We start from the raw sequence: 6,022 nt of genomic DNA on the forward strand, positions 1-6,022 counted from the left end.
TAGGTTCTCCATTTCTTCTATCTAACATCGAACCCCCCCCTCACCCTCCCCATCTCGATAATCAGCATCACATACCCTACATCATTTCTCAATCAACCCAATCAAGCCACGTTCATCACCATCCATCTCTAATAGGAGGGATTGTATTTCCCATCCTCATTCATCCACACAATCAAGCAAGTTACTCTATCTACACAGGTACATCGACTCACACACACCTAGACTATCAATAGATACTCTGATCAAGTATCTTCAGGTCTCAACAGGTAATCGATTATGGCAAACTTAGACTACATCAAGCATTTATCATAATGACCTAGTCTCAACGGGGCTGCCATGATTCCCCACAACCATCCATCACACGCACACACTATCAATTGATCAACCAATCAAACACAATCCCACAGACAATTACATCAATTGTCTACGTCTTAACGAGTGTTTTGCTTCATATACCTTGACTTCATCGGGCAATTACATCAATTGTCTAAGTCACATCAGGTCACTTTGATTCACTTACTCAGACTTTATCATGTCCAAGCAACCAACTGACATCAACTGTCACGCTATGACTTGACCGGTATAGGGTTTAGGGTTTAGGGTTTAGGGTATATGATAATGTGTTAAATGAATGCATATGCATAATGTAGATATATATAAAATGGTAAGAACAAGTGATAATGGGATGATATTATAACTAATGGGTATAATAACTGCACCTTAATGTAATGATAATGAATGCAATGTGAATGAATCTTACAATGAGCATAACAAGATACTTTAGTAATGAATGAATGCACCTTTTAACTATAAAGAAATGTATGCAAATGATAAATGATGAAAAGATAATAAAATGATAATGGATAATTTATACTGGATGAAATGCTTAGTAAATGATTTAAAACAACCAAAGACGATGTGATCCCATGAATGAATCTAATTATTTATGATTGATGCAATGCTACAAAAATGATTAATGAAAACTAAATGGCAAGAAAATGAGCTATATGCAAAGTTAAAAAAAATTGACATGAAGTTTTAATGCAAAATGCAACTAAATGTTTAATGCAAGATGCAACTAAATGTAAGGATGATATGATCATGAGGAATGCAAGGTTTTTAAGACTTTGCATGATGCATTGATGATGTATCAGAGTACTCGATCATGATTGTATCCAAGACCAGCTTAATTTTCTCATTTTTGCATATAAAACCTCTATATGAATAAGTGAATGGATGGGTGATATGCAACGGAATGCAATATATAAACAGATGAGATGAAATGACGATCCATAGTGCTCTATTTTCATCATTGAGCTTTAAAATGTTGGAAGAGAATACAAGCATCTTGACATAATGATTCAAGATGACTTGAGTATTCCTTACATGGATTTTATATAGCAAGTTAATACAAGTAACTTGATATAAGGGATCAAGTTGACCTGAGTATTGCTTGCGGAACAGACAAGGATTATCTCCGTTCATGCATGACTTGGATCATCCTCCTTAATCTTAGGCTGATCATATCCTCAGACAAGTGCATACCGTACTAAGAGATAACACCTTTATCCAGTTTGGATGAGGTAGGAGGAACCAAAGGAAGAGCATTGCACCTGCAAACAAACAATATATACATAAAGAATAAAGAATAAGGATCCTTGGTAATGGTTCATGCCCATATGGTCGAGGTATACGTTGTAGTCAGCAAGCCGTAATGATCTATGACTGCATTTTGCATAAGATCACATAGCTTGGTGAACTTCCCACGTAGACACCATTAGTACATGCCCCAGAACTTCATTGGAATAATGCGCAAATGATACAAAATAATGCTGAAAAGATCCCAATACAGATAAACAAATGATTGTACTCACAAATCAACCAAGTATTTGTTAGCTTAACATAATTTTCTTGTCAAAGAAAACATCATTTGTGTCTTTGTTTTTGGTAAGGAAGGATGCATCCTTGTTGAAGACAGTTTGGATTGTTGATGTTGATTGTGTGGTCGTTTGGTAAGTGGTCATTTTGTGAGTATTTTATCAATGCTTGTTTGGTATCTGCATAGATGGGTATGTACAAGGTGTTGCCATGTTTTTGTGTGATTTTTGATGTTTTCTGATGTTTTTGGATTTTGTGAGACATTTTTGAATGTTTTTGGATTTTTGATGTTTGTTTGAATGAAGAACTTAATGAATCATAAGACAATGTAGAATCCACTTCCATCAATAGGTTAAAGGCATTGCCCCCAGTTTTAGACATGACTTATGAAAAAGCGGAATGCAAGATGCATGGAGTACTATCATAATTACAGAGGAATAACAAGCCATGTTTTTTGGATGGATGGATGTATGTATGAAGTAGATGCGATCGCAACAAGTCTGAAAGACAACGGAGCCATAGCCTTTACGAGTGGTGCCTGTTTGCCAGGTTTTCACCATCGCACTTACCCAAGGTGCCACCGGAGTGGTTGTTCACCATTTGGATGCATGATTTTTCTTTACTTTTTTTGAATGTTTTTGTATTTTCTTCAGGACATTTTTCTGAATGTTTTTGGTATATTTTTTTGATATGCAGGAGAGCCTGATGCTCTATATCAGAAGGTTGCTTGTTCGATTCACGTCGGGTTCACCAAATGATGCCCTCCTAAATGGCACAAGGTTAGTCTATGATCAAATAACACAAAACACACAAAACATTAGTGTTAATCGATCTAAAACTAAACTATGAAGGCATACCAAAAGAGACACAAAGAGACATGCTAATATATCTAATAAGTAAAACAAAGATCATGAGACATCTCCAACTGCCTCTTAGCATGGCCTTAGCTTCTTCTCCCTTGTTCCTCTCCTCTCCAAGTTCCAAAATAGTGTAGCTCTCAGCAGCTTTTTGCACTATGGATGCTTATGGAGGATTGAGATTTGTAGTATAGCTCCAAATATGAAATAAAAAGCTATTTTTATGCTAAAATGATATATTTTAACCAAAAAGACAAGATTTAGTTATGCTATGCTAAATGCTCTCTAAAATGTCTATAGTCTAAATGCTTACAAGTTTTCAGGATCTGGATTATGAAGGAATGGGCTCTATTTATAGGAAAAATGGAGCAATGGATGGCCAAGATTGAAAGGTTTAATCAAGGGTCAAGCTTGAAAGTTGGGGATCCATGTGCACAATTTGCACCAATGACATGGTGACAAGTGTCAACATAGGGTTGGGTTGAGAGAAGAGGTTGGAGGCATTAAAGGCCTGAGAAGACCTCATGGTTATCTAGAGGCTAAGGGTCAAGTCTAAATTAGGATTACCCACTGGATTAGGAGTTAATACAAGGATAAACCTTTGTGCAAATGATTAAGAGATAATCATGGTCAAAGCATTAAAGGCTTGATGAGACCTTTGGGTTGGGTAGAGGTTGAGTCAAAACAAATGTTTTAACCATGTAGGAGGGTTTGGGTTAACCATTAATGGTTATTGGAGACTTTGTGGTTTAAGTGGTTGAAAGTTGGAAGCCTTTAATAGCTATCAAAGATTTTGAAGATTTAAGTGGTTGAAGGTTGAAAACCTTTAATGGTTATCCAAGACTTTGAGGATTTTGAGAAGTGACTTCCCTTTGCTTAGGAATGTGACAATATTTAGGGGATGGATTAGGCTAATTAGGAAGGGGTTAGAAGAATCTAGAAGGGGATTAGATTTTGCAAGTGGATTTGGTGGGTGAGGGAGAATAGGATTTTATTTAAAATAAAAATTCATTTATTTCAATAAATGTGTGCAAGTTGCATTTGTAGGAAAATGCAAGTGGGGTGGGGATAATGATTTAAATAAATGTTTTATTTAATTTATTTAAAAGAGGAATAGGGGGATTTAATTAAATAAATTGATTTTATTTATTTAATTGAATGGAATTTGATTTAATGAATGAATTAAAATAAATTGAATAATTTATTTAATTAATAGAAGAATGTTTGGAGATGAATTAATTAAATATTAATTTAATTAACTGATGGCTAGTGGATTTTTAATCAAATAAATACGAAATATTTATTTAATTAAGATGGACAGATTTATGTGACTACATTTGCCCCTCTTTGAGATGATGCGGTTTATCGCGTCATTTCAAAGAAAGAAAAATAATAGGTGTGAAGAAATGCCCCATAAAATGTAAATTTAATAGGTGGTATGCCCCCTCGAGAGATGGGCCGAAAAAATTTCGAAAAATCGGGCGATCTCTCGAAAAAGAATGAAAATTGGCAGGGTGGTAGAAAAGAAGATGTTAGGCATACTGGGGAAAAATAGAAGAAAACGGGAGAAACATGGAGAAATGGGGGGCTTGGGAAGTTCACGGGGACCACGACGATGAGCGGGGTGAAGTTACGGGGACGACGAGGGGTATAAATGGGGTGAAAGGGGTGAAAACAGGACCATTTGTGACCGCGACCAGTGGAAAACGAGAGCTCTGATAGTGACATTTGGAGGAGCAAGGAGGAGCTACTATGCCGATTCCGATCACCGAGCATAGATTCGAGTGAGTCCGACGGTTCCAGCGCCCAGAGGACTACGGACCAGCGGTACGCAAATTCGAAAACTCAATTTTCATGCGTTTTTGATAGGTTTTTAGCTGAGTCCAAGTCAAGTCGGAGCAAGAGCGCTGGAACTATGGTTTTAGCGCTTTTGCCCCATGAATTAGCGCTATTGTGCCGCAATGGTGCTATTGTGCTCTTGTTTGAGCGCTTTTGTATTAATTAGCGCTAATGCATGCAAGTTTTAGCGCTTTGGACTAAGTAGCGCTATTGTATGGTTAATTGAGCGTTATTGATGTTAAATAGCGCTGTTGCATAACTGGTTTAGCGCTTTTGTTTTTGTAGCGCTTTTGTAGAGCTTTTTGAGCGCTTTTGATAGGGTTGTAGCGCTATTGTGGAAAATAGCACTTTTGTAGATAAAATAGCGCTTTTGCCTTAGGATAGAAAGATGCCCCAGTTCTGGACAAAATAAATCTCCTGATGCCGAATGATTGATGGATGGCGAGGTGAAGTGGGAGTTGTTTTGAACCATAGCAGCCCGATGAGACTTAGGTCATTTGTTAGGATAAATGCCTATTGAAGTCTAGGTGGCCATGATTGCTTACCTGTTGAGACCCGAAGATACTTGATCAAAGTATCTGATGATAGTCTAGGTTTAAACTTAAGAAAGTTTGAAAACAAAACAACTGATGGTGATTGATGAATGTCTATGTGCAGGAGGATTTGCGTGTGTTGCAGTTACGCGAGCGCCATCCTGCGACACAGGGGTTGCGGGACCGATTGACGCAGGCAGAGATAGACTGCATTGCTGCGACTGGTTTGTACGAGGTGATGCACATGCCCGTGATTCATATGAATCACGGTTTGATTACAGCATTAGCAGAGCGATGGCACAGGGAGAGATGACTGTGACCCTGGAGGACGTGTGGCGTATCCTTCGGATTCCGATTCGGGGAGAGCTGGTGACATATGATAGATCCTGGGGGACGGTGTCTTGTCAGAGGATTTTTGAGGAGGATGTATACATTGATGATGGCTCGATCGCATGGGAGGATATAGCGGCACTATATGAGCCCCTTCCAGCAGTGTTGTCAGGGATCGTGGGAGGTCTTTTGTGTCCAGACAGGCGGTCACATGGATTGGCGGTGGGATGGGGACAGGTTATAGAGATGATGATGACTGAGGGGACCCGATTTGCCTGGGGGCCGTGCGTGTTAGCGCACATGTATCAGGAGCTACACGAGGTAGTGTACTGGGGGAGAGGTTCTCTTGCAGTGGGCATGACGCTGCTGCATGTGTGGGCATGGGAGCACTTACCAGTGACTCGACCAGTGAGTCTCAGATTCTGAGCCGTGGACTAGCCATACATGTTTATGTATAGTGGCATGATGAGTCAGCCCCACTTGGGGAAGTTAGAGTGGTGGCGGCGAGCATTGGATGACCTGGATGCAGTGATCTGGCGGCCATACTTGGAGTGTGAGCCATGGGAGGATGATGCGGAGGCACTA

The sequence above is a fragment of the Cryptomeria japonica genome, chromosome 4, assembly GCF_030272615.1.
Source record: "Cryptomeria japonica chromosome 4, Sugi_1.0, whole genome shotgun sequence".
Classification (NCBI taxonomy): domain Eukaryota; kingdom Viridiplantae; phylum Streptophyta; class Pinopsida; order Cupressales; family Cupressaceae; genus Cryptomeria; species Cryptomeria japonica.